At 40.9% G+C, this 10,345-nt stretch overlaps 1 pseudogene; it reads right to left on the bottom strand.

The window, feature by feature from the left end:
* Positions 1–1,685: 1,685 nt before the first annotated feature.
* Positions 1,686–2,274, bottom strand: LOC103733906 (annotated as a pseudogene).
* Between the last annotated feature and the right edge of the window lie 8,071 nt (positions 2,275–10,345).

Here is a 10,345-nt window from a genome sequence, read left to right as displayed (position 1 = left end):
TGTTTTACAGATGTGAAACCCATTTGAAAGATACCTGAAGAAGCAAAGGCCAGCTATAGATGTAAGATTCTTGGGATTTTTATGGTTGGGTAAGATAAAAACAAAGGCCCACAAACCATACAACTATTAAGAAAATCTACAGTACCCAGGGAGGTTTCCCCCCATGAGCTGTTGGTCAGAGAGGTATCCTAGAGGACCTCAAATTCACCAAGGCTATTGCCACTAATGTTGGTTGTTGTGCTGGATAGCTTTAGTGTCAACTTGACACACCTGTGTTGAGGGAGCCTCAATTGGGGAATTGCCTCTATTGGACTGGCCTGTGGCCATGTCTGAAGGGCATCTTCTTGATGAGTGGGAGGGCCCAGCCCACTGTGGGTGGTGCCACCCCTGGGCAGGTGGGCCTGTGTTGCATAAGAAAGCAGGCTGAGCAGGAGCCAGGGGAGCAAGTCAGGAAGCAGCGTTCCTCCATGGCCTGTGCTCCAGCTCCTGCCTCCAGGTTCCTGCCCTGAGTTCCTACCTTGGGCTCCCTGATAAATTACGACCTGGGAGATGTAAGCTGAATAAACCCTTTCCTCCCCAAGTTGGTAGTGGTCAGAGTATTTTGTCACAGCAATGAAGAAACAAACTAGGATAGTTGTATATTAGAAAGGTCAGTAAGGCCATGTTGCTGAAGACACCGCATGATGTGACCACAGGAGGAGAAAAAGAGATGGAGGTGAGACTAAGTCAAAGAACTCCATGCCACTGGATGGATGATGTTCATAGTGCCAGAAGGTGCTATGCAGATGGTTGGGGACAAAAGGATCCCCTGTGATTCTACTCAACAAAGGACCCCACATGCTGCACGCTATGGACATGCTAAGAAATGCCTGCAAGTGCAATAATGGCTCAACCAGCATATGTACAACTGACAAATTTCTAATTTCATAAGGCCTACTCTAGGGGTGGGACACACATCTGGTGCTTTAGACCAGGACAACCCCCTGTGTCGAGAAGCATTATAGGCCCTATGGGGAAGCCATTACAAGTATACTGTTTAATGAATATAGTACATCTACTGGCATATCTTCTAGGCATTTGTATTTGCATTCATATTTGTTTAAACATGTCTACTTCCTTACATTTGTCTTTATAGTAGAAGAAACACCACTGAGATAGATCAATGGTCATGGCTTAAATAATGGGAGGCCCAAGAAGTCACTATTGCATCATGATACAAGAGAGATCACCCTACATCTATCACCCCCTCCAAGGCTCAGGGACCTTAGCAGAAGATTGGTGGAAAGATTGTAAGAGTGGAGGGAAGGGGTGGAGTGTGTCCCCAAAGGGCCTGGCTCCTCCAAGGGGCAGGGCCTGCTGTGGAGAATTGACTGCGGAGAGTTAGCCTCGGAGGGAGGGGGTTATGGCACCATCTTGGAAGGAACCAGGATAGCCCTGGTGTTGCACCCGTGTGGCTGTGAGAGGGGGCATTTACCGACCTGGGGCAAGATTGCAGGCCCATGAGGCATGGGCAAAAGCTAAAAGTGACTATGCGCAGGGTGCAGAAGTGATCTGGGCTGGCAGGGGCTGAGCCAGAGCGGAACAGGGCGTGAGGTGTCTGCCTTTTGTGAAGTGCTGGGTGTTTGCCTTTGTAAGTTATTCCATACCCCCCAAGATATAAAATGAAAAATTCCGATATAGATATGTTATATTGTTTGTCTAATAGTGCCTGGAGTAAGAGACTCTGAAGAGAGTGAGGGCAGGTCAAACAGAGAGTGAGAAGGAGGAAATTTAGTGGGACAGGTCCTCAACCAGCAAACCTTTGGCATCATCCATAAATTTCTGCCCTCCAAACCCAGGCTCTACTGTTTTAACAGTCATATTGTCATATCTATATGATTAGCCTATGGTACCAAATATTAAGTGGCTTTGATGGCTAGGCTAATCATCATTCTATTCTCCTGAATGTCTTTAGTCCAAGTCTCTGTGTTCTCACTAGCTTCTAGATGAAAGGCAGTTGATTGGCTCCTGCTAAAGTCATTGGCTTTACCTACTGTTCTGGTTTAAACACCATTACGTGCATGCCAAATAAAAGGTTCTGGTCTATCTAATTTTGAAGTTTTTTTTTCCCCCTACCACAGTGTGATTAAAAGGTGATGTTGGGAATGAAATGTCCATCCATTACATCCAGGTGAAGAAAATTGGCCCCAAGTCTAGCACCTGGAAGCAGTGAGCCCCTAAATTGAGCCTGTTTCTGTTGAGGATAGAGGGGCTAATCTTGCAGCTCCAACCCATAGCACTGGTTCTCTAGAGCAGGTACCACACCATGACCTACTAAATGCATTTAGAATACCATGTCATATATCTTCCTTGGTAGATTGTGATCTTATCCTGAAATGAAAAGTCTATCATAAGGTATGCTTGTGTGACAATTGAGTTAATTGGATGAGCTATATGAGGTTGACTTAGAGACTTTCAGATGCTTGCCCTGGATTTCTCTGTAAGACAAATTGTGATGGCTTAGCTATAGATGATTATGTGAGAGAGTTGCTTAAAATACAAACAATGATGCTCCATCATCTGTTTCTTCTCACTCTTATTTGGGCGCCAACATTCCAAATGGAATCAATGTTTGAGGACCAAACTCAAATTCAATAAATTACTATGGTAAACAAACTAAGTGTCAACCTCATCTTGCATCTGCAAGGCACTACTTCCAACATCTGGTATGGGTAAAGAGTAACCCCAGAAACCACAGTGAAAATCCAAGTGGAGACAGCATCACAAATGTGTATGCTGTCAGTATATCAATTTGCCAACCAATCACAGAGGGCCCCTGATGACTCTGTGGTTGGACCATGGTATTTTCTAAGGAACTTAGAAACTTTTCTGAAGTTTCTGCTAAAAGTCTGTCTGACATCAAGTTTGCATTTCCACAATATTTAGCAGGGTACCTGTAATGCATACAGCAGGCACTCAATGTCTGTTCCTGAATTCAGCCTGGAGCAGAAATCAGATAGCATTTTGAAATTTGAAAAGAAATATGTTCCTGTCACAAAATATTTTTCAGCTGTTAGAAGATAAAGCCAACAGAAGCAGGAAATGTATTTCACATGAAACACACACGCACACACACACACACACACACACACACACACAACCAAGATGGATGGCCATATTTTAATATTATGTGATTAAAAAGATGTTTATAATTTGACTAGATTTATATAACACAGGAATAATTGATAGGTATAATGGATATACAGTGGCAGGTGGAAGCCTGTTTTCCAAGTACTCTGCAGGAAGACATGTTAATGGGTTCTTTCCAGCAGAGACACTGATATGGATAGACTCCCACTGGGGTGGAGGTGATGGAATTCCCCTGCAGCATGCATCCAGAGGTCACATTATCACTTATAGTATTATACTGGGAGGGGATGGGGAAAGCGTTTATTCCAGATTTGTGATGTGGAAAAGTTCTATGATTCGATTGTCTCAAAGTGCTTATTTAAATTATCCTCATGTAGATTTTCACAGTCTAAAGTTAATGAAATTAATGAATTATTGTGAATGTGGGAAGAGAATATTGAGACATTTGATGCGTATACATGAAACTTTCCTCCTAAATTATTTTTCTTTAACACAGGCTAATAGGAGTATTAATGACCACATTGCTAATGGTTAAGAGATACTCATATTTGCAAACTAGAGCTCTGGTCAAAGGCCAAGTGGCCTAGATGGGGCTTTATAGAATCTGTACATGAGATGAACCTAGGCTTTGACAGGATGCTTCAGCTCATTTCACTAGCTTTGCTAACAAAGAGAGGAAGAACAGTTTTAGATGGGGATGACTTTCAAGCCCAGGCCTTGAAAGGCACAGTGATCTTACTCAAAACAACTCTATCTAGTTAGTATTTCTGCTTCCTGCCAATCTGATAAAGCTGATCCTTATGCTTTATGGAAGAGAACTAGGACAAAGTTGGGAAAATCCATGGAGGATGGATGTGTGAGTACAGCTTCCCCGTGCTATTTATCAGTAGTTATTACCATATTAAATCTCTGGTTATAACTGTCTCTCTAGGTACATTGGCCTGTAGGTAAAAATATGGTCACAGCACAGTCAAACTTAACTTCTGCTGATTAAATGCTTATACCTGCTAGTTTAGAAACTCTGAACATTACCTCCAAGTATTGCTTGAACTAAGCTAAACCATACACATAACCCAGAAGTATTTGTCACCCTGTGTTGCTCAGTGACTTACAGCTCCTTCGTTAGGAGTCATTCCCTTTGTGTCTGCCTGTGACCTTAAGGTTGTGTCAGAATGTCCTGGAGGTTATACTGGAGTGATGAGGCTTAGATTGTACTAGAAGTCCAGGCCCATGATGCTTGGACATAGGTGGTTAAGAAAACTAGTCTCCATATACTCAACACTTAAAACGCTTCACCTATGACCCAGATATTCATGGAGACTCAGCTAGGTGCTGGGTGGGAGCAACTTGATACTTGGAATCACTTTACTCTTTTTGGTTTATCACTGGGTAAAGATTATTTCTTGCTTGCTGATTTTCTTTTTGGCAAGAACTTTCTTGAAAGATTCCACTTCACATGCACATGCCCAAGGCCTCAGTCTTTCCCTTCTCTCAGTCTTCGTGCCCCTGCAGATGGTCTTATAACCTGGTCTCCTTTCACTGGCATGCTCAGACTCTGAATCCCAAAGTGAGCTTGAGGCGGCCTGTAGGTGACTCCTGTGCCTTTTCTTTCTCAGACCTGTCACTCAAACTCAGCACTCCTGACTTTGACCCACAAATTGACAAGGGCTCCACTTGCTCACCCAGTTCAGCAAGTGTGGTCTGCCTTTCTGGTGGATTCACTTTTCCATCTCTAGCTCCTTTTATATCCTGAAAATTCTTTCCATGTTCTTAAAAAACTTTCTCTAACTTAACATGAGTCGTACCTCTAAATTAAAATGATGGGATGAAATTAGTTCAGTTATAAACTTTTGAGAATTGAGTGCTTTTAATATGTGAAAATGTGTGAGTTGTAAGAATAAAATTATTTGGAGTCTTTGAAACTGAATATTAGGCATATGATTGAGCATGTCTTACCATAACTTTAAACAATAAAATTGCTTCTTTTTTGGGCTTTGTGAGTATATGTGTGTATGTATGTGTGTGGTGGCTGGTAAATGCAAGTGAGTACACAGGTGTGTGAGCCCACACATGTACAGAAGTCAGAGCAGGATGGCAGGTGTCTTTCTCTCTATTTATCTGCTTTATTACTTTGAAACAGGGTCTCTCACTGCACAGGAAGGTAGACATTTTGGCTTGGCTGGCCAGCCAGCAACTCTCACAATCTGTCTGTCTCCACCTCCCCAGTGCCAGGGCTACAAGCGTGTGTAGCCATGTCAGGCATTTTACATGGATGCTGGGGATTAGAACTTAGTTCTTCATGCTTGCAGAGAAAGTATTCTAACCTACTGAGCCATCTCCTCAGCCCCTGCATGTGTTTTTGTTTTCAATAATAAGAATCTAAATTTCAGCTCCAAGTGGTATTTGGTATGAGGGGTTTGGAGCATCCTAAATATGAATTTACAAAAATACTCATGTAGGGAGTGAGAAGGTTTGGAAAAATTGCATCTAAGAAAATTTAAGAATCACAGCGAAGAAAGAACATTTTGAAGAATGCTGGTAAGCGGGAGAAAAGGTGTAGATGTGTTCTGAGTGAGCTGTATGCAGTTATTTGTGTCTTTTTACAAACATTTGCCTGACTCTGGAGATATTGCTCAGGGAGAGGTCTGCATCAGCACTTAAGAAACAGATGGCCATACTCACAGCTATCCTGGGGATAGGCTGGATTTAGGACACATGAAAGCTATGGAGAGGGGCCTGGAAGAGCTCTATTTAGAGCCTGCAAAGTAAGTGCTAAACTATGCAGTGAATCATAGGCTTTTGGATAGCCAATAAAGGAAGCTGAAGTCATAGACTTGGAATTACCAAGAACTACTAGAGGGGAGAAGGAACAACTAGGGTCTATTTTCTTTTTAGAGAAATGGGAATTTAGTGGGATACTGGAGTCTTCTCCCTTCTTGAACAGTGAGATTATGTATGGCTTCTTAAATTTGTTCATCCAAAATATTTCAGTAGAGTGCTTCCTATAACACAAAGACATTCTGTGGGACTTGAAGTGACGTGAACAGTATCAAAAGCCACACTTATGGAGTTGGAGGACATAAAGACTCCAGTCCAAATATCTTTTTCTATCTAGGGGTGGTATTAGAAATCAGACCACCCTTCTAAAACTAACTTCTGCCCCTTTCGATTTTCAGAAGTTCTGTTCACAAAATCTGGGGCTCATTCATACATGGTAGAGCTGGATTTTCTGAAGCACAATTGTTGGTCTTTCTCATTTTTCTCATATTCTCATTATCTACTATTTCAGGTATTTTCTTCCCTCACCAGAGAGTGAATACGTGCATAGAAAAAAAGTGAGTGTTTTGGGATGGTATTAGAAGGGAACCAGATCAACTTTCCAAAAAGGGTCCTTCCTATTTCCTCTATTGGAAATTCTGTTCACAAAGGAATGAAGACTAGCTTGTATGCCATAACTACATTGCTGATTACATTTTGAAATGAAACATAAATTTATTTTAATTTTTGGAGACAAAGCAACGGTGTAAATGAATGAGAGTGGGGCAGGATGAAAGAGCTGGCGTGGTATGAGGAAGCAGGGAGTTATGTTCATAGTGCAAATATTACGCCGATGGTTCTTGGATGAGTTCCCAAGAATATTCTGTCACATGGTAGATATAAGGGCTGGGGAAATGCCTCATTTGGTAAGGTGCTTGACTTGCAAGCATAAAAACCTGAGTTTGATTCCTAGCATCCAAATTAAAATCCAGGCATGGTGTATGTTTGTGACCATAGTGCTGTTGAAGCAAAACAGGAGGATCTCTGAAGCTCACTGGTCAGCAAGCATAGCTGACTTGATGGAGTTATAGGCTGGTGAGAGACCTTGTCTCCAATGACAAAAGAAAAAAAAAGGTGGATGATACTGAGGAACGAGACTGAAGGCTGTCTTCTGGCCCCACCCCACAAAGACAAGACAGTTATAAAATGAGATTGGGTAAAGATAAAAATACTGATTTTCCCAACTTGTTTCCTACTTTCAGTTTTGTATTATATTTAATATCTATAGCATCTTTTATTTCTTTCAGTTATATAAAACAATTATCAAATGGTTCCTTAATAATAGTATTTAGGAGTAGTATTACTGGTTTTTACAATGTTAACATAAAATTGCCTCCGACATGGTTTGTAATGAAAATGTTATGACGCATTCCTATGGAGAAAACATGTTGTCATATCCAGAATATATGTTATGATGTCTCCTGCACCATCCTCAAGGCTCCCTGAAAGGATGGCTAGCTTGATAAATTTCTGAATGAATCAGTAATACAAAGACAAAAAAATTAAGGAGTCCATCAGTTTTGTGCTATATGATAAGAAAACCAAACTCTTGACTGAAATCTGCTTTTCCAAATGTTGTCACAGATGACAAGTCATTTCATCTTGGCCCTGGGGATCATGACACCAGCTGCACTATCTCCCAGTCACCTTCTACAGGATGGGATGGCCACTGCTGAGGTTTCTGGGTATAGATTTTAACCTGCCACTGGTCTCACATATGTGCTCTGGTTCACTGAGGTCCTGAGTTCTTTCTTCCTTTCTTTACTTAGATTTGAATGCTGAGTGTACTAGCTTTTGTGATTCTTGCAGAACTGAATCTTGCTGTCTTCTCTAGGCCAGAATCGGTACTTGCTCTTTGAGATTCTGTAACTAGAACCATGCTAGGCCTGAGTCTCACAATCATGTTGCTGCCCCTTCTATGGAGTGCTTGGTCCTCTTACCCTGTACCAGCACAGACTGGCCTTCCACACACAAGCTTCTCTTGGCCTCTCCTAGGTACACCAGCACCTGCAAACAGACACACTTAAAAAATTCTTTAAAATTTTTTGATTCATTTTTAGTGTGTGTGTGTGTGTGTGTGTGTGTGTGAGTGTGTATGTGTGTGTATGTATGTGTATGCCTACAGTGTCCAGAAAAGGGTGTCAGATTCCCGGGAACTTGTGTTGTAGGCAGTTACAAGCTGCTCGATGTGGGTACGGGGCACTGAACTTGGGTCCCCTGCAAGAGCAGAGCATGTTCTTAACTGCTGAGCCATCTTGCCAACACTGATCCCCACCCCATTCTTTTTGTAAGCTTATTTGTTTGTTTGTTTGCTTGTTTTGAACTGTTTTTTTCTAGCTGGAAAGTCTTTGCTTCGTAAAGTATCTCTTCTTGATAATTGATCAGAGGTCGTCTCTCTACAAAGCCTTCTTCAATTCCTTCAGATGCATTTCAACCTTCTATTCTATCCCCGAGTCTCCCCTCTCATATTCTACACTGCATAACCCTCTATTATCATGTTTTTGAAATGTTGTTTTGTGCCATTTTTCTTTGTTAAGAAGAAATGGCTGTAGGTGTCTGACTTCCCAACCAAGTTCTGATTCTGAAATGCTGGGATGCGGCCATTCATTTTTATGGCCTCATAGACCCTAATCTTGTGACTTGCAGGTCCTTGGCACTCAGGACAAACCTGTGGAGTTTAAAAGAAACGAGAAACAAAATATGGCGAGGAAATTAATATTTTTTGAGACAATCTCTTGCTATATAGTCCTGGCTGATCTCAATTGGTAATCCTTTGGCCTCAGCCTCTCAAGTGTTGGGATTACAAGTGAAAGCCACCACGCCTACCTCTTAATCAGCTATGCTGGTTGATGTTAATAGATGTTTCTCACATGGTAATAAGGATAGGTTTAGTAGAATATTTTAAAACTATATTCAGAATGTTGGTTTCAAATGTTTTGAGGGGAGATATAAAGTAACACACCACAAGAAACATTGCTGCTTTTGATACAGGTGTGTAGTTTAATATCATGGACCAGAGAGATGGGTCAATGGATAAAGGCATCTGTCACTAAGTCTGAAGACCTGAATTCAATTCCTGGAAAACACACACACGCACACGCACACATACATGCACACACACATGCACACACACAAAACCCCATAAATAAATAAAATTTAATATCACCTTTTCTTTTTCTCCTTGTACACCAGATTTTGAAAAAGTGTCACATTCTTACCTCCAAAGCCTTCTCATCTGTTTTCAAACATGTGTCTATTGACAGAAAACATAATCATTGTACTTTTATTCAATAATATTAATATTTATAAATTATTATTCAAGACATCTTAGAACACTTTAAGGCTTTGACACTGGAAATCCATTCCCAAGGGAAAAATATGACAGTATTCTTTGTGGTTGCTTCCAAATCTTGGACCCAGTGAGTTAGCAGATTTTAAACTTGGCAAGCTGAAGTCTACTATTCCTAATTGAAAGTATTTTGGCTTTAGCTTCCTTTGGAAAATCTCCCAAGCTGAAAGGGAAATAAACATACTCCAAGAATCAAGGCTCCTTTTAGAAATTCGATTAAATTTTTTTTTTTTCCCAGAGATCCTGGCTCTGGCTTTGAAATCTTTTCTCTTTCTCAATCACCCTCGTGTCCCTTTCTTGTCAGCTACTCAAACCAGCCTTTTCCTGGTTCCTAAGGACTTGAAACATTTTGGCAAAGAGGAAAATGGATGGGAGAAACTCCCAAAGAGGGTTAAGTGAGAATGATGTTTTCACTTCCCCTTATTCTTGGCCAGATTGGTTTTCTGTGTGGGTGGAGAAAATGCTGGAATTATTTCAAGCACTCGACTGAAATTCAAAGAGCTGGACTCCAGGGCTGGACTCATTAAATCAATAAATATGTAGCATGTGCCAGAGACTTAGTCCATATAGAACTTAAAAACACAATCTGGGCTCTGAAATCCTTAATTTAGTTGTGGAGATACAATACTTGCCATGTTTCATAGAATTTTGACATAAAAATAACTCTAAAATTCAGTGATTTGTTGCCAGATATAAGATAAAAACAGAAAGGGTTTAGAGAATGGGGTGGGGGTACTTTTGTGGGACCCGCATAAGGAAGATGTATTTCCTGATTCCTCAGAATGAAGTAGGAATGTACACAGACTATGGATATTTGACTATGTTTTGAAAATTAATAGTAACATAATTGTTGGTTTTTATTGAGATATGGTGTCACTGTGTAGCCCAGGCTGGCCTTCAACTTCAGATGTGCTTCCCTCAACACCCTAAATGCTAGGATTACATATAGATAAGTGCCACCATACCTGGCAATAATAATTATTATTATTTGTCTGACTATGTGCCCAATGTTATGTTACATGCTTTGTACATATTCCCTCTAGTCCCAAC

The sequence above is a fragment of the Nannospalax galili genome, unplaced genomic scaffold (genome assembly GCF_000622305.1).
Source record: "Nannospalax galili isolate Female #2095 unplaced genomic scaffold, S.galili_v1.0 scaffold450, whole genome shotgun sequence".
Taxonomy (NCBI): Eukaryota; Metazoa; Chordata; class Mammalia; order Rodentia; family Spalacidae; genus Nannospalax; species Nannospalax galili.
The sequence above is the reverse complement of the archived record's forward strand: the minus strand, read 5'-3'. Positions and strand labels throughout refer to the sequence as shown.